The sequence below is a fragment of the Phalacrocorax aristotelis genome, chromosome 2 (genome assembly GCF_949628215.1).
Source record: "Phalacrocorax aristotelis chromosome 2, bGulAri2.1, whole genome shotgun sequence".
In the NCBI taxonomy this organism is placed as follows: domain Eukaryota; kingdom Metazoa; phylum Chordata; class Aves; order Suliformes; family Phalacrocoracidae; genus Phalacrocorax; species Phalacrocorax aristotelis.
The window spans coordinates 108,129,093-108,148,455 of record NC_134277.1 but is presented as its reverse complement, the minus strand read 5'-3'; the positions used below and the strand labels follow the sequence as shown (position 1 = coordinate 108,148,455).

The 19,363-nt window shown below is 36.0% G+C and overlaps 1 long non-coding RNA gene across 1 annotated transcript in view; it reads right to left on the bottom strand.

Annotated features, from left to right (window-relative positions):
* Positions 1-19,363, bottom strand: part of LOC142053262 (uncharacterized) — a 32,014-nt gene that overhangs the window by 4,596 nt on the left and 8,055 nt on the right. The gene's annotated exons all lie outside the window — the stretch shown is intronic.

Here is a 19,363-nt window from a genome sequence, read left to right as displayed (position 1 = left end):
TCTGACCTATGAATTTTGTTTTTTCTCAACTTCAATTTGTGTGTGTGAATGACATATACATACTTTACTTCACATTTATATTATTCAGCAGTCACCATTTATTAAGCATTTTTTTCTGTTGGTATTATTCACCAGCACTCCAAAACATGTTTATATAATAGTAAATAAAACAACATAACAGCACTTCTATTATAACAAAGGATTTTCATACAATCAGGGAGACACATCCAAGCCTTTGGAAGTCTGCAGAAAAAAATGGGCTGGACAGATAGATGAAGGGGTGTGGGGGGCATGTGGGGGGGTAGAACTTCCTACAGATGCCAATCCAAGAAGACAGAAATAGACACAGGTCCCTTAGATGCTCATCCAGTGCCCTGCCCCTTATGTTATACAGTTTCTAGTTTTCCAAAAACTTATACTAAATATTCATGGGAATCCCCAGAAGGTCAAAACCTCCAGGCTACAATATTTTAAATTTGGTTTGGAAATAACATTCCTCAGCCATAAGGTATTACTGTCTCTGAAAGTAATTTAGATTTGAGTCTTGAGCCTAGAGTGGAAACCTGGCCTTTATTGCTAAACCCCATTGACTCATGAGCAAAGCAAAATGCTTGAGAGACACTTGTATGAACACACAACACTCATGTAAGCTTTCTACAGATATAAGACAATTAATTCACAGGCCTTATAATTCCTCTTTCTTAGACTGATAGGAGACACAGCAGAGCAAGAAATATGTTTGAATGTTATCCGCTTGCCTGGCCTTAGCAGTATTGGTGCTTAAGTCCTGAATCAGTTCAGAAAAGCGCCATGACTATATATGAACATGTCCAGACTATTCAACTAGGCAGTCTAATCAGACCAGCAGTTTTACTGTTCCTCAAATTGTAAACCATGAGTGCAGTGCAGCTTTGCTCATTCTCATTGACCTTCAGTCTCTGAGGCTCCTGCCGTCTAAGGGGTAGAGGGACTACACTGACAGTAACAAATGAATGCTTGCTTGCACATTAATTTATATTTGCTTCCCTTCTTATCACTCCCCCTGCCCTGCACTGTTTTAATTTATAAAATAGCAACAAGGTTTACTTTCTGTTAGGAATCTTTTTTTTCTTCTTTTTCTTTTCAGACTCATTTGACAGATTCATTTCAAATTCAGAATTTGTTAAAGTCCTTTGCTTTAGAGGAGTTTAAGTGGTAAAAGGAAAATGTTAAAAGGTTTTCACTGGAGAGTTTCCACCATGTTTCTGCAAGTGAATGTCAGTCTCGATTTCATCTGAGTGGCTGCTGCAAAACTAGAGCACTGACAAAAAGAGGAGGGGTATCTGTAACCAACCACCTAAACTGCACCACTGATGTTTTCCTTATGTATTTATCAGTAGTTTTTAAAAAAATTGCGATACACAGAATCTTCCCAGTTGTTCATTATGACAAATGCTGCAGCTTTCTGTGTGGCAACCAATATAAGAAGATGACTTGTTGGTCGTCTTTACTGAAAAAAACCCAAACAAACCCCACAAGCTATTTTTATCCTCTGCAATGTGTCAAAGAAGTTGTCAGGTAATTGCATGGAAAGGTTCTGATCATTGAAGCTATAGTCTGTTGGGAGTCTTGGTGTTGACTATTTTTTGTTGACTACTTTACTATTTTCTTTATGATCCTCCAAGCTAAATAATTATTTGGCTGGTTGTGGCTTTAAATTTTCACTGCCAGATGAAAGGGTTAATATGTTTTTTCCTTTTTTTGGTTCAAACCCAAAATTGTGCTGTGAAGTATTTAGAACAGCAAGCACAGCCTTAGCAAAACTAAGATATGATTTCCCCCACTTATTTCTTTAATAGAGACATCAATCTCTCTGTCATGGTTTTGTTGCTATACATATAGAGCAAACCTATTTTTTTCCAGGCTGATTTATTTTTATTCTAGATTGAAGGAAACTAACAAACAAACAAACAAAAACCAGCAAAAGAGGAATTGTAACATGCTGCCTTCCCACTGAAACACTAAACGGGAGCTGTTGCAGCAGGGAGTATGCTGTATTTAAAGGCACAATGAACACTGAATACTCATTTTCTTGTGCTATTTATAAACTTCTCACTCCTTTCAGTCCTATTGTTTTTTACTAGACTGTATATGAAGCACTGTTGCATTCTTCCATTTTATATAGCACATTGCATGTGAGACCTGCTCTTACAGCCAGTTTAAATGTTGTGGTAAAGAAGGGAACAGCCAACAGCTCATAGTCATCGCCACTAATGCTACCCTGGACATAGACATGAGGTCTTGAGAAAAATTATGATTTTATTCTGAGTAGTTTGGCTCTAAGCTTTCTGTCTTTCCCCTGTGTTTAATGGCTTGCAGTTCTTTGTTCTCTTTTATTTGATGTCCTTCAGAGATCCCAGGGTAGTCAGGTGCTCCTGCCGCACTATGCCAATGTGAAATGAGAGCTTCTTGGAAACTCCTATCTTATGTGTCTCATGTCCCATTGATTCTGACTTGCTCTTTTCCAGCTCTGTCACCAAGTGACCACTCTGATGGCTCTTAAAATTCATGAATATCTATAGAAATCTTCCCAAGTTTCTTTTTTAATCACTCAAGTAATTTTATAAATTACCTGTAATTGTGTATAAGTACCAAATAATAGGCCTCAGCAGCATCTGCTTCTGTCCATCTGAAACTTTTATAGGAAAACACCATTTTAAAGGTGTTTCTTGCTCTTTTTCTAGTGATTAATGGGATATAATATTTGACCATTGTATATAAGTTTACTCACACGCTTAGAATTCAAAGGTAGTATTACTGCAGTGCCTCTTACAAAGGAAGTGCTTTAACCAGGCTCTTCATATCTTAACTCCTTCCTAGATTATCCCAAGTATAAAAAGCCATTTTAAAGTTTAAATATACTACAGACAACACTGAAAAATGTGTGCATTTTTATTTTAATCTGATTTATTAAATGATTAATCTTTGACCTTTTCAGTATCAGTTTACTATGCAGTTATTTTACACAGCATGTTCAGACTAAACCTGAAAATTTTCCTTCAGAAAATAATAATGGAAATTTCAATCTGTTTTGTGCACATTAGAGAATATGAAAAATATTGACTTTTCAAGACAGAAAATATTACTTTATTTTGTCATAATGGTAACATAATTAGTGATCAGAACAGTGACTTATTTCCTGGATGTCTCTGAAAATCCTTTATTCCAGAATTTTCAAATGTGATTCTTCCAAAAATAACTGACACTTCAACCGTCAGTTAAATTTCTAAATAAATTGAAAAACAGACGTATCTATATATATACACACACACATAGGTATATATAAATATAAATCACATGAATCTCTACCCTGTTTATCATTTATAAAATGGAAATAGTACTGCTTTTCTCAGCCAACATCTCAGGATATGTCAAGGTGGATGTATTACTCTGATAGAGATAGATGGAAGGACCTTAGCTGAAAAGTACTTCAAGGCTATTCTTCCAAAACAATCAAATATCTCAGCTTTGAGAAGGCAGCATATAACTTTTAGTTGCCTTACAATCTACATCTAGAGTAAGATACTTTACTGCATAAGGAAAGTGTTAGATTTCTAACAGAACTGAGAAAATCTTCTTGCCTTGATTCTATAAAATCCCATGATTCCAGTTAACAGTTATACTTTTCTTTTTTAAAAAAGTTCTTTACTTGCTCTTTTAATACTTTAAATCAACTTCATTTTTCCATCTACTACTTTTTTTAAACTTGTCTTCAGCATGTGGATCACTGTTTATTCAATGCCTGAAGTTCTCAGAAGACATCTGCTTTTCACAGTGTCTCCAGAAGACCGTGCAGAGTTAGTGTTTCAAACTCTGCCCAAATAAGTTACAAAACTCTCTGGACTGAGATCTGGATCTTCTGTCATCATGGGAATCTCAGTCCATTACCAATCATCCAGGAAAGATATGAAGAGAACTGATGAAATGCCAACTTGCTTCCTGTGATATTTAATGTCATATTCAAAGGGCAGCAGATTTCTTTTCTGCATATGAACCATTTTAAAGCTGCTAGAAAAAGCAGATATTAAGATTCAAACTTCATACTGATTCAGACACCTGTCAGTCACCCTGTGATTCTGAGTTTTTGCTATGACTTTGATAGGTCTCATGTTAATCCTTGAGACCAATAATAAATAAAAAAAAATCTCTGACCCTTCTTCCCATTCCACTAGATTACAAGTATTAATGTGTTCTTCATGAAATAACAATATCTTACTCATTTGACAAGTTTCTGCAAGAGCTAAAGATATGACCACTCTAAAATATGTTTTCCTACCTGAAGCTTTCATTACAGTTTTTTTTTTTCTTTAGGGGATTTTTATCTAATGGAAGATTATTTTATTTTAGATTATCTTGTTCCCTGCAAATTTTAATGGAGGAAACAAGTGACAAACCATTGACAACTCTAAGCAATATTTTTGATACTGATTTGGAATTTCATCTCTTCTTATGTTTAGGCTTCCTTATTTTGCAACACAAACTTGACCACAGACACATCATGTTGAGAATTGACACAAAGCTGCTGTGATAAAAATCCCAGAAAGACTATTCTTGCTACAAACTGCAAAAGTTTTTAAATGGTCCCCAATGTACACTAAACATTTGCAAAGTCCCCTGGTGAAGGTGAAAGGAGCATAGTTCTGAGGTTATAAATCCTTTGCATGGAAAATGAAATGCTCATAGAGTTCACAGAAAGTAGCCATAGCATATTGTGCTATGCTCTGGTTTTCCAGTCTACAGAACATGTTTTGTTTTGTTTTGTTGTGTGCCTTTTTCCTTGTTTTTCTCTTTTCCCTTGCTTAATGTTAAAACATTTGCAATGTCACTAACTCTGGTTATTACTCACCATTCAGGGCAGTAGAAGATGTAGACATGTAAAGCAAGATAGCTTGGTTCCCAGTTGTTGCTCTTGTTTACAAATAATGCTGTCAGACTCCCTAGACACCCCAGTCATGTATGTGGGTTCTGCAGAACGGTGTCTAAATGTGCTTTAAAAGTGTAGCATAACACGCTGTGATAATTTTCTATAGTTAATGTGAAAGTCTTCAGGTCTATCTGAAAGAGTACAGTTTGCCTTTAAACTATCTACCTGTAATGCTGTCTAGTCCTCTTGTAATTTATCTCCTGTAATCTATCTCTTGTATCCTACATGGTTGGAGCATGTTCATGGATGACATAAATATCAATCACTCATTTTAGAGATTTATAAGAACTGAATTACTTCCTTAAATGACAAAAAGCTGTGAAAGAGCAAGAAATAGAACTTGTCCCTCATATTATAATTTAAATAGTAAGGTTATAAGCACTGCATTTGTAGCTAAAATGTAGTTAACTGGGGACAGGACGGGGGAGGGGGAAGATTTTGCAAGTTAGGCAGCATCCCTTAATGAAGATAAATTTTCTTCACTTTTTTTTTTTTTATTTTTTTTCTGATTGTTGGATATGAAGCATATCCCATGCATAGCTAAGGATAAGATATCTGCAGTGGTTGTAAGACGATAAGGTTTTTTACTTTAATTCTCAAACTCTTAAGAGTGTAGGTTATCTTGCAAAAAATTGTATTCTATTTGCTCTAATTCTATTTTCTTGTGGTTTACAAGTGCTATCACTTCATGTATCCACCCCCCTCCGAGTCCCATGTGTTAGAAGCCACAAAGAAGTGTAATTGCCGCACAGTAAATTTACTACCTTGTCCTATTAATATTTTTCCATATTTTCAAAAAGATTTCCACATTTTATTTTTTTTTTTGTATCTGCTTTAGGAGCACGCAAAGTTATCCATAACTGTAGTTCAACTTGCTGTGCTACATATTCCAAAGTTCCTTCCTTTCCCTCAACTTCTTAAACTATGGGTCTTTGTTAAATGACAAATGCCTCATTTTTCTAGCATTGTTCACACATTGGTTAAGCACCTAAGAGTCAACAGTGAAGTCGGGAAGAAAGGAAACTTCTTTTCAGTTCTGGATGACCCTATTTTCTGATCAATCTGTTTCTTGACAGCAAATCAGGCTGACATCACTCCCACTAAAAGAACTGATAATTCTGATTTTCTCTACAAGTAATTGTGGTTGCGTAGACATAAATTAAAGGAAATTAAAGGCTTGAAAGAAAGCATTGTTTTTTGCTTTTTATGTCTCGTCGTTTGCCTAACTGTACTTTTTAATCTGCACTAACATTTAAAAAAAAATTCTAATATATTTTAAAATATTAAAAAAAATATTTTTTTTAAAATAGTCCCTGCTAATTCTTTTTGCAAAGGAAGAACAGGTTGATAATTTTGACTCTAGCTGATTTCTCTTGCTAGGAAGAAGTGGAGTATATGTACGTGTCTTCTGTGCTGCAAAGTGGTTTTTCTGACATTCTGTGGGTTTTCCTTCTTACGGATATAGGTTATGTTTTGGGTTTGGTTATTATTATTATTATTTTTCCTAAATCTATTCTTATTTTCTAGTGTGGATATTTTTCATCTGCAATTCTGAAACAGTGGCAGATTGCTTTTCTGGGTTAGATAATTTGAACAAAGAGTTCAGTGTCTCAAGGAATATTATCGTCTCAAAAATTAGTTCTGTTTGAAAATGGTGTGCTTGCTTTTGTTATAACTCACAAGAACCAGATCATATTTCTATGAAGAAAGGAGACGGAAAGATAATCTAATTTATTCAGTGTGTTTACGCATTTCATAGCACTTTACACACAGAATACACAGAATAGTATAGGTTGGAAAAGGCCTTTAAGATAATTGAGTCCAACCATAAACCTTACACTGCCAGTTCAACACTAAACCGTGTCTGTAAACACCACATCCAAATGTGTTTTAAATATCCTCAAGGGACAGTGACTCAACGACTTCCCTGGGCAGCCTGTCCCAATGCTTGAGAACCCTTTTGGTGAAGTAATATTTCCTAATAGCCAGTCTAAACCTCGCCTGGCATAACCTGAAGCCATCTCCTCTCATCCTATCACTCATTACTTGGGAGAAGAGACTGACACACACTTTGCTACAGTCACCTTTCAGGTAGTTATAGAGAGCAATATGGTCTCCCCTCAGTTTTCTTTTCTCCAGACTAAATGACCCCAGTCACTCAGCCACTCCCCAAAAGACATGATCTCTAGACCTCTCACCAGTTTCGTTGCCCTTCTTTGCACACACTCCAGCAACTCAATGTACCTCTTGTAGTGAGGGGCTCAAAACTGAACACAGTATTCAAGGTGCGGCCTCACCAGTGCCGCGTACAGGGGCACGATTGCTTCCTTAATCCTGCTGGCCACACTATTCCTGGTACAAGCCAGGATGCTGTTGGCCTTCTTGGCCACCTGGGCACACTGCTGGCTCATGTTCAGCCAGCTGTCAACCAACACCCCCAGGTCCTTTTCCTCCAGGCAGCTCCAGCCACTCTTCCCCAAGCCTGTAGCATTGCGTGGGGTTGTTCTGACCCAAGTGCAGGACCCAACACTTGGCCTCATTAAACCTCATACAGTTGTCCTTGGTCCATCAATCCAGCCTGTCCAGGTCCCTCTGCAGAGCCTTCGTACCCTCAAGCAGATCAACACTCCCACTCAACTTGGTGGCATCTGCAAACTTAATGAGGGTGCACTCAATCCCCTCAACCAGGTCATTGATAAAGATATTAAACAGAACTTTGAATTGCCCCAATACTGAGTCCTGGGGAACAGCACTTGTGACTGGCCACCAACTAGGTTTAACTCCATTCACCACAAATCTTTGGGCCTGGTCATCCAGCCAGTATTTTTACCCAGTGAAGAGTACGCCCATTGAAGTCATGAGCAGCTAGTTTCTCCAGGAGAATGCTGTGGGAGACAGTGTTAAAAGCTTTACTGAAGCCTTTCCCTTATCCACTAGGTGGGTCACCTGGTCATAGTAGGAGATCAGGTTAGTCAAGCGGGACCTGCCTTTCATAAACCCATGCTGACTGGGCCTAATCGCTTGGTTATCCTGTACATTCTGTATGATGGCACTCAAGATGAGCTGCTCCATAACCTTCCCCAGCACCAAGGTCAGACTGACAGGCCTGTAGTTCCCCAGATCTTCCTTCTGGCCTTTCTTGTAGATGGGTGTCACAATTGCTAACTCCCAGTTAGCCAGGACAGCTGATAAAGGATGGAAAGTGTCTTGGTGAGCACTTCCACCATCTCCCTCAGTACCCTTGAGTGGATCCCATCTGGCCCCACAGACTTGTGTGTGCCTAGGTGGTGTAGTATGTTGCTAAATATTTCCCCTTGGATTATGGGGGCTTCATCTGCTCCCTGTCCTTTTCTTCCAGCTCAGGGGGCTGGGAACCCCAAGAACAACTGGTCTTACTATTAAAGGCTGAGTCAAAAAAGGCATTAAGTATCTGAGACTTTTCCTCATCCTACGTCAGTATGTTTCCCTCCACGTTTAATAAAGGGTGGAGATTCTCCTTAGCCCTCCTTCTGTTGTTAATGTATTTATAGAAGGTTTTTCTATTGTCTTTTACAGCAGTAGCTACACAAAGTTCTAGCTGGGCTTTGGCCCTTCTAATTTTCTCCCTGCATAACTTTGCTACACCTTTCTCCTGACTTGTCTGCCCCTTCTTCCAAAGGTCATAAACTCTCTTTTTTTTTCCCCAAGTTCTAGCCAAAGCTCTCTGTTCAGCCATACTGGTGTTCTTCCCCCCAGCTTGTCTTTTGGCACATTGGGACAGCCTGCTCTTGTGCTTTTAAGATTTCCTCCTAGAAGCATGCCCAACCTTCCTGGACTCCTTTGCCCTTCAGGGCTGCTTCCCAAGGGACTCTGCCAGCCAGCGTCAGCTTCCTAAACAGGCCAAAGTCTGCCTTTCATAAGTCCAAGGTGGGAGTTCTGCTGACCTCTGTCTTTACTTCTCTAAGAATCAGAAATTCTATCACTTCATGATCGCTATGCCCAAGACAGCCTCCAGCCATCACATCACCCACAAGTCCTTCTCTGTTTGTGAACAACAGGTTCAGTGAGGTGCCTTCCCTAGCTGGCTCACTCACCAGCTATGTGAGGAAGTTATCTTCCACACACTCCAGAAACCTCCTAAACTGTTTCTGCTGTATTTTTTTTCCAGCAGACATCTGGTAGGTTGAAGTCCCCCATGAGGACAAGGGCTAGTGATTGTGAGGCTTCTCCCAGTTGATTGTAGAAAACTTCATCTGCCTTTTCACCCTGGTTAGGTGGTCTGTAACAGACCCCCACCATGGTATCTGTGGGAAACTGAAACTCTAGGGAAACTTTGAGAACTGTCATTTCATTATTATTCACTTTAAATGAATTGTTCATTAAACACAGGGTACACTCTCAAAATGCATGTAATGTAGGTTGTCCAATGTCATTGGCACCCATAAAACCACAGAATACAAAAATCTATACCTAGCTTTGCTTGCCTTATACATGTATAAGGGAAAAAAAAGTTTTGTCTGGAAAACAATGACACATAAGATTATGCAGTAAGCCCAGAATTAAGACCAGAAATTTTAATATTTCTGAAATTAAACTTACATTGAGAACTAGGTGCTTTATAAATATCATATTTATATCATATATCATATATTAAAGATCATAAATACTGTCTGCAGCCCACAGCATGAAGGAAATAAAACAGAGTGAATGGTGCAAGAACAAAACCAAGATCTTTCTTGTGTATATGAAACTGTGGCAGACTGAGCTTTTGCACCCATTTTACTCCTCAGCCATAAGTACAGTTCATATTCAATTCATCAAGCAAGTAGCTTCAATCTAAAACAGTTCTAAAGTTTAAGTTTTTAACTTGTTCTTCCAAACTGTATAGAAAATTCTGTGGTTTTGAAGTTCGCTATTTGATTTACTTTCTTTTTTTATTTGGTTTGGTTTATTTTGTAGAGTTTTTAATTTCTTATCTCTAAGAATGTAAAGCAGAAGTACAGACCTAGAAATAAAGTGAAAGAGTCATCAGACTCTATCTAATAATACTTGCACTTCAACTTGCCTTCTTAGCCAGGGATACGTGTGACTTCATTAGAATTATTTCATAAAGGTACCCTGGACAATATTACGGTAAGTTCTGCTTGCATTCCTGTTTTCCCTTAGATATTTATGGAACCACTAAGCTTTCAGCTTTTGGAAACTGAAATGTTTTCTAAAGCCAATTGTATCTATTACTGACATGATATGTATTTAATTTCATATTGGGAATATAATTAAACCATATTTATATATACCTGCCAATCATTAGTTTTTATTTTAATGATCAATTCTTAATCCAATAAGATTAACCTGAATCTCAAATAACCTTAAGTTAGGTTTAATAGTATATGTTAATTATAATCTAGTTTTTTAAAGTTCTGTAGTAACCATGAAATGACTAATATAATGCTGCTTTAATCAATTACTATTTTTCCTAAATTCTGGAAAGAATTTTAAAATATCACAACCTATCTTCTAGTCTGAATTTGACATTTGTATCATGTTCTTGAAGACTGTATCTCTTCTAGTGATATACCATTTACAGTATTGATCTACAAAGCATCTGCATTTCCTCTACCTAGAATAGATGAATGTAATGATCATTTTCAGTTATAAATATAAAGGAAACTTTCTGTTAATTTGAAATAAAAAATGGAAAGCCTGGATTTTGTTTGCCTTTATATTTTATTGAAACTGGCAAATTCTAAAAATATATATATATATAGTCAACCTATTATTGTTTTAAATGTAATAACAACTTCCTGTCAACTCTTTTCGGAACTTTCCCATTTGTTAGAAAATGTTGTAAGCAACCCTGATTCTGCAAATATTCTTAAGATTCCTGAGAAAGGAAGATTAAGACAATACTTATTCAGGTGCCTTGTAGAAGTAAATTATATCTCCTGGGTAAATGTCAACAACTTTAAATACATGTCTTAAGTTAGTGAAGAGATTTCCATAGCTGTTTCTAGATTGCAAAAGATGTGAGCAACGTTTTCCCCTCATATTAAATTTGGGCTTTTTTGTCTGCTTGCTTTCTCATGGAACTCTCTTTAGTTAAATATTTTCAGAAATGTGACTTGTCTCATACATAGTTTCATAATCTGATCTTTTTTAATCATGCATTTCAAAGTGGTTAAGTCACCAGACGATGATCTGAAAAGCATATTGAATTCACTGTCTGGCACATATGTTGGGAAATCACCATCCCTTTTTATTCCTGAGACAGGATGTCCCATTTACAGCTATGGAAAGAAACAGAATATTGGCACATCTGATAGATGTGTATGAGGTAGCACAGAAATAGATGTCTTGTAGCTGAAAGTGGACAATGAAAGAAGTACTTAAATAGATCAGGAGGCAATTATCATAGTTTTCTGTTTGTCAGTATTAAGGCAAGTTTTCACAGGAGATATGTCATATCTTCGTTTTATATTCCTCTTCTCCCTACTCCTTTACACAGTTTTCAAGTTAAAAAGGAATTTTTCTCAGTGCTCAGTTAATTGGTGAATTAAGCTGCTATTGGCAGTCTGTGAAACAATCATTTGTCAGCTCATATTTCTATTCATGTATAAACAAAACTAAGCTTGATGGGATACAAGTGCTTTATGAATTTTTGAGCTTCTATCTGTAAAACGTATTTTAAATGAGTCATCTCTTCTGATTTCATCAGGAAAAAAAAGAAAATAATCAGCGAAGGTGAAAATATTCTTGGTTTTTTTCCTCTGCTGCATTGTCTCATATGTGGCAGGTAGTCCTTAGATTTCAAGCATTCTGGACTTTATCTAACCTGCAGTAAAAACCCAGACCAGAACAATCCAAAACATACAACCACCATGCACCTCCAAGAAACATTTACAGAATAAGTTCAATTATTTATAAATAAATATGAAAATTCTAAATTACTGAAATAGTTTGTTTGACGTTTGATGGGGAGGGTAACATATTACAGACTAAGAAATACAAGTCCATATAAGTAAAACTATTTAGAAAGACTAGACCTTCTGTTGCTAATTACATGTAAGTTATGTCCTTGCCTGCCCTGTGGTAGGAGGTACATGTTTGGCATATGAACTATACTCAAGTGGTATTTTGAACATCTGAGAATGTTGAGGTTTATTCAAGCTAGTTCAAGCTAGGACCATCTACCTACCCTGTTTACAGTCACCTTCTCCTGTATTGTACACATACAGAAGCAAACTTGCATTTCTGGGCAACATTCTAAAAGAAAATTGTGTTGTCTTGCTTAGTTACCAACAGGTTACACAGGGTTTATTTTCAAAATAATAATTCTCTCATTCATGGCAGTAACATATAAAAGTAATTCAATACCTTTTTAATAGCCAATCCATTTCCAAGAATTGAAAATTTGGCATGGAATGAACAGTCCTTGTTTTATCTGTTTTATGCTTAATCATGTTGATTAAGAACTACAGCTCACTGCTGTAATTACACCAGAACATATTCTCAGGGGGTCTTCCATTGGTTTTAAGTTCGTTATAAACACCCATTGATTTTTCAGTCAGTCCCTGGGAAGCTGAAAGGCGCAGTAGGTGCAGGACTGCCTACAGAGTGGTTCTGAAGTGATATGATTCCTGTAGGCTTTATAGGAGAAGTAGGAACCCTGTTGAAGAGGGTTCTCTAACTGCAGATATACTCAAATGCCTGATCTGCACATCTGCAGATCTCTGAACACTTTTAGACGAAAAAATACCAAAAAACACAGAGCGAAGTGAACCCTGTGTGAACCCTACACAACACACCTTCGAGTATTTTGAAAGTTTTCTGAAGTCTGAGGTTTCCAGCTAGTTAAAAGCAATAGCAACATCACCTATAATTTTCTCCTTTAACATAGAAAACAAAAAGGTTAGGAAATGTCATGCAAATTATTTTCTGCAGGTGAACTTCAGAAAATGTGAATTTATGACTGCAAATACAGCTCCAACTCTTTCTTATTTATAATGGGAGGGAGTGGAGTTGTCAAAACGTTTTTAGTGATCAGAACTTTTGTTCATAGATTTCCCTGAAAAATTCCTTTGTTTACTTCTGCTAGAAAACAGCCTTGCGTCTAATAAAACTTTCTGTTTATCTGAACATCTCAGCTACCTAAATGTACTGAATGATCACAGCTAGCAACCTCTCAGAGTCAAAGCATTTTTCTCCTGGTTCTTCGATGCACCCATACAGCGCTTTTTGTTGAACACAAGCCAGAATGTAAGCAGAAACTGAGCTTTCAGTGCTTTCCAAGACATAATGAGAGGATAACAATATTTGAAAATAAGATGCTTTTTTTCCTAAGAATGCTGCTACAGATAAAAAGGCACCATCAACAACAACCAAACAAGAAAATACAGAGGTATGTCTTGAATTCCACAGTCTTCAGGGTGCAAATACCACACTGAAAGACTATATTCCGCTCTCTGTTTTTTTAACTCTCCACCTTCCTTTTTTCTTGTGGGTACATATATGATCTTAATGTTTTAAAATAATTGGCTAGGAGATGAGAAGCTTTAGTTCTGTTTATTATTTAGCCTAAAGAAAACTAAATCCATGATTTATGGATACCTGAACCGTAGTCCTATTTGTTTAGGTTTGAAGGAAAAGATATCTATTATTATTATTAAACTAATTGAGCCTAGTGGGAAAAAAAGTCAAACAAATGTGCAGGCTCTGAGATTCACTTTCTCAGGTAGCAGGAACAGAGAACACAGTGTCCTGGTAACTGCCCAACAATTGCACCAAAGCATTGATAGGTCATATATAGGTCATCTTATTATGGAACCAGAAACAAAGGACCTAGCATTGTCAGGGACATACTTTATTAAAAGGTACAGCCTCTCAGTGTAGTAGAGACACTGATTCCTCTGCATTGTTCTATGAGGAAATAATTTTTATCCCTTGGTCTTACAGTTATCCATTCTGGAACAAAATTGCAGTCTCATAAAACAATGCAGTAGTATTCTAACTGTGTGATTAGAATTCAATGTGAAATACTGTAGACTGTTATAAAGAAGTGATTGGTTTTTTTTAATTGCTGATTATAAAGTAATATTAAACACATCCATTGATAGAACTTTTATAGGGAAAACATTGTAAATATATGTGCAAATAATATACATTGTACAATTATTGAGCATATGTACAGTCTTCTTTAATTTCAGAAATCATATTCAATATTTGATATTCTTTTTCTGACTGCACCATAAACTATTTTAGCTCCATTAAGATTACTTTTTTTCTGACAAGCTTGAGGTAATCTCATTCTTTGCGTTCCTCCTTGAAATATAATATGATGCAATTTTTATACTAGAATATCCTCTTGCATAAAAACTTCTTTGATTAAGGTTGGATTAATCTCACAATATCAAGATTGAAGTCGACTGAGATTGAATAATCTCTCAAAACGTTAATGTTTATCTGCATTTAACTGAGAATACTCCAGCATTGAACTTAGTGACTAGAGACCTTAACCTTCCTAATATATTTTAGTCCTAGTTAGGAACTAGATTTTAAATTTTTATTTCTTTGGTAATCCAGGAAATATAGATATTAAGAGAAGATTGAAGTAAAAATTATTCCACAAGATTGACCTAAGTTATCACAGAGATTGGGTCTGCATCCTATTCACTCTATATTGCGCTCCTCCCACTTGATAAATGCTATACTTTAGAATTAATTATAATATACTCCCCTGCTGTATCCAAGTTAGACATTTTAGGATACCTAAACTAACAGTTTACTAATAGTTGATTGCTTTTCCATTAAACAGTGAGTTTCTGTTAGATTACATTTGATTACATAGTATCATATCGGTAATCTCCCTGAATTTTAGCTTGCATCCTAAATTCATGAAGCATATTTTTTAATATAGATATGGAAGCTGCTTTTTTGGTGGACATAATAGGAATTGAACCAATGAACTCCAGAACTAAAAGCATAAACCATTACAGTTCTAGCAAAATGGTCAAAGTGCTACCAGGATCTATAAGAAGTTATATCCTCTGTGTAATGGCTCTGAGGGGTACTTACAATATAATCTCACCAACGGATTGCTTATTTCCATTGCCCAAAACAAGCTCAAAACATTGGAAAATAGATCTGTAGCAACTGTAATAGGAGCTTAGGTGCCTAGTGCACATGTGGGAACTTACGTGTAGACACATAAATTCATGAGTTTAAATTTGGTGTTGAATTTGACCTTGATTTTGTAACTGTAAATTTGTCAGAGCAGAATAGTTTTGTGGGGTTTATAGAGCATTCAGTGGCCCCTGTAGAGCTCTCTGAAGCCATGAGGTATTCCCTTCCCCAGCTGGTAACCTGAGAAGAGATCTCTTTTAGTCAAACTGATGTTTCCTGTTATATCTCTGTAGGAGCTTTTGGAGCCAGCTCAATGAAATTTTGCTGTCAGGAAGTAATCTACTGCAACTGAGACTAGATAGACTTAACAGTTGTACAAGGAAAGTGAGGGATTAATTTCAGAGAAAAGAAAAATATCCTTGTCCAGACACCAAAATAAGGTCCTAGGAAGACAGAAAAAAAAAAAAAAAATTGAAGGGATTGCTTACAGAGCTTAAAGATCTTTTTTCTTGGTTTTTTTTTTTTTTCCAGACTTAAGTGCAGAGTGCTAGCCACCTGTTCTCACAGTTGATTATAGAAAATGCTATTATAGGCAGAGGTAAAGGATATGGGAAGCACAAAGGGATTTGTTTGGTTGTTGGGTTTTTTTTTCTGTTTATTCATTTGGATTGTTGTTTTTGTTTTAATTATCCCCTAAATGGACCTGAAACCTCTGATTTAGTGAAACATGGATGAAACTTAGCCTTAAATCCTCATGGTTAAGAAAAGACTATCTCAAAGCATTTCCTCTATTTTCAAAAAGTACCACTATCTTTCCAAATAGTCCCATTACTACAGATTTTGAAAAAGAATGGTAGGACTTTTACTTTTTTTCTAAAGAGTACTGGACTCCTAAGAGATATCCAGGTGATAAATGTGGCAGACTGACAATATGTCATATTCTTCAAGTAGGCATCAATAGATTTCCTTCTCTTTGCTATCTTTGTGCAATGGGATGCCACTATTTTCTTCAGTTCGAGGACATCTGCTTTTCAGGGAAGATTATCTTATTCTTACTTATTTTCACTGTATCAATGAATGCTTTTAGCATTTCAAGAACCTCATTTTGGATGAAAATGAGACATATCTAGCAACATAGTCAACATGGGTTGCCTGCCCCCTCCCATTCTCACACCTCAATAACATTTGAATGCTAGCTGTTAACTCAAGCTTAACTTCAGAGGGAGGTAGAGATCTTAATGTTCTGTTACTAATTGTATGTTGAAAAGTCGTTTATGGCTGTATTCCTGCTTATCTGCTGAGAGACACCATCAGCTGTGGTCCCTTGAACATCCAAGTTAGTGTATCTATTTTCTTTCTCTGGAAACAGGAGTTAGTACAGAAGCTACTGGAACTTATTCCTTACTTTTCCTTATTTTGCTTTCCTTCTGTTTGTTAAATTACCTCATAGCATCAATTATAAGGAGTTGAATAAAATTTGTCTATGAAAGATGTGAATACAAGCATACAAGTACACTGTATGAACAATAGGGACCCTAGTACTACTTTGAAATCCATAAACATGAACATGACAATTAAATTTAGAAAATAGATTGTGGTGTAAAACTGTTAACATTTTATTACTAGTAAGTACTAATAAATAAGGAGGAACTGCATCTCAACTCTCAGAGCTGAAGTAGAGCTGGAAGGAGACAAACAGTTTAAATAGATTTTTGCCTATAATTTGAGAATGTTTGATATGAAAATTGCTGGGAAAGACAGTAAAAATAAGATCCCTTTAATTCATTTGTGAGTCCTAAAAACCAGCAGTGGGATACATGTCCTACAGGTAATACCATTTGTAAATGACTTCTGTGGGAACTATTCATAAATAAAATGAGTAGAGTTCAGAATAAAAATGATAAAACTGTCATTTTTTTTCTACTGAACTTGCCAGTTGGAGGGAATGATTCCCTAGTGGGCCATCTCTAATAATGAGAACATAGAGGTAACTGTTAATGAGGATAAATGTATTGGGAGCTTTTTGGCGGTTTTAAGTGCCAATAGACAATCTACAGTTCTCCTTAACTGCAGGGAAAAAGGGATTCAGATCGATGGGGAAAAAAAGACTTGAAAATGTGGCACTCTGTTCCTTGATTTTAGTTCTCAGATGACCATGCTAGAAAAAGGAAAATTGGCACAATAGATAATAACAAATACAACCTCAAGAGGGCAGGCACTTATCCTTTACAATAATTAGAAAGTATGGGCAAGAAATTTTCAAAAATGAAATTAAATGTAGAGCTATTAAAAAATCAAATAAGGCCTTAGAGTTTATGGTAGTCACCCTATTTCTTTTATAATAAAGTTTGGAAGCCACTTTTTGCTTAAATCTGATAAACAATTCTTTGTACGTTGCAAAATTTCAGTGTCCACATGCAGAAGCCCAAAAGGACAATAGCAGAAGAAGCAATACAATTTTTATAGACTGTGTTAATCTCAGGCACAAAATAAAGTAAGGATTTAAATCCTTCTAAGATGAAGCTTTCAAAAGACCAGAGTTTCTTTCTCCTTTGTCACATGTTAGGGAAAGTCAGAACTTTGAAGAATTAAACAAGCATGGAGTAAAATGTTGAATAATATCATAACCATCTGGATTTCAAACACAGCTTTGAGGTTTTTTCTACTCAAAAAACAGTCAACAGAAGAAAATATGAAAGGTTTAAAGGAAAAAAACAAATACAATTTTATGTTTGGAGACACTGGTTGTCATAAAGAAAGGATGAAGTTATTAAAAGAACTGTGACAGTATAATTTTTAAAATCTGCTTATTTCCAAAAGTATTGCTCCATCTCCATTGACTTCTTCTGTTCAGAAATATTCTTCCCCTTGAAGAAAGTGAAGCAAGTTGAAATTGTGTTAATTATATATATGTATGTATGTGTATGTGCACACAGAGATCTATTCCAATGTATTAAAAATGTTGCACTATATTATAATCATTTAGAAGTTACAGGTAAACATTTAAGCATTAGCTGTTATTCCTATGCCTCTACTGAGTTTGTAATTTTAGCATACACTTATGAGACTCTGGGTCTTGGTCTACTTTGCAAAACACAGTTTGAGATTTTTTGTGGTACATCACTTTTGTTGTTTTGTGGGTTTTTTTGGTTTTTTTTTTTTACATTCTATTGTCAATTCCATGCAATCAGGGAAAGGTTATCTTTCTTGTTACCAAAATAAAACTACATTCCCAATATCCCATTCAAAGGGTCATAAGGTACACCAAAATGCCACCACTTCCCACTCACCACCTGCTGAGTAAAAAAGAAAAAGGAAAAGCAACAGAAAAAAAAAAAGTGAAGAGAAAGAAGACAGGTAGGAGAAGAAAAAGGAAAACACAAAATAAGATGAAAGAGAAAGGAAATATAGAGATGAAAAAGAAAAAGAAAAGGGGGGGGAACCCCAACAAAAGTAGCGTATCTGAGTTACAGTCCAAAGAAATTTTTTTCAACTGGCTTAAATCACTTCTCTCTCAGAACGGAAACCCAGAGTTTTTGTCGGGTAGGGTATAACTTTTTTTTTTAAATCTTTCTTTCTTTAGGTAAATTTGTTTGTCTAATGAAGCATTTACTCCTGAAAATTGTGCCTTGCTTTAAAAATTCAGCATCTCTGTATTGCGTTTTATTTAAATATTTTCAGGTGGCTAGAAATTATTACTAAACCTCCTGTGGCTATGTAGAATATTAACAATAATTTATTGATTGATTAACAAATTCTATATTAAAAGTTTACTGGCTGCCCTCTAACTGTCCCAGTATTTGAACAGTGGGCAACTCAGTAATGACTCTTTTCAGTTACTTACAGATATTAATCAGTTGTAATGGTTTTGCTGCATTCCTGAACTTCTCCAAATGCAAGTAATTATAGTTCTATACTTAATTTTGGACATTAAGTGCTGTGCCACCTGACTCACTTTTCAGGTCGTGAGCAGATCACATACAGACAATGGATAAAGAATTCTTTTCTCCTTGAAATGAGAAACCTTAGGGGATTCCTACCTTTCTGTTCTTGGCCACCCACTCATCGTTTGGACCACTTAAACTAAAAATAATCATGAAGATCATTCATGAAGTAAAAGGATCTAAAAATAAAGGAAGACACGTTTAGAAACTCTTTAATGAATAGCGACAGCATGCACTTTGTTAAAACCTGTGGCGTATGCTAACATTATAGGCCAAGACACTGGCACTTATGAATTTGGGTCTTTTAACTTTGCAGGTGCAGGACACCAGAAATGGTGATGAGTTCATGCTACTTCTC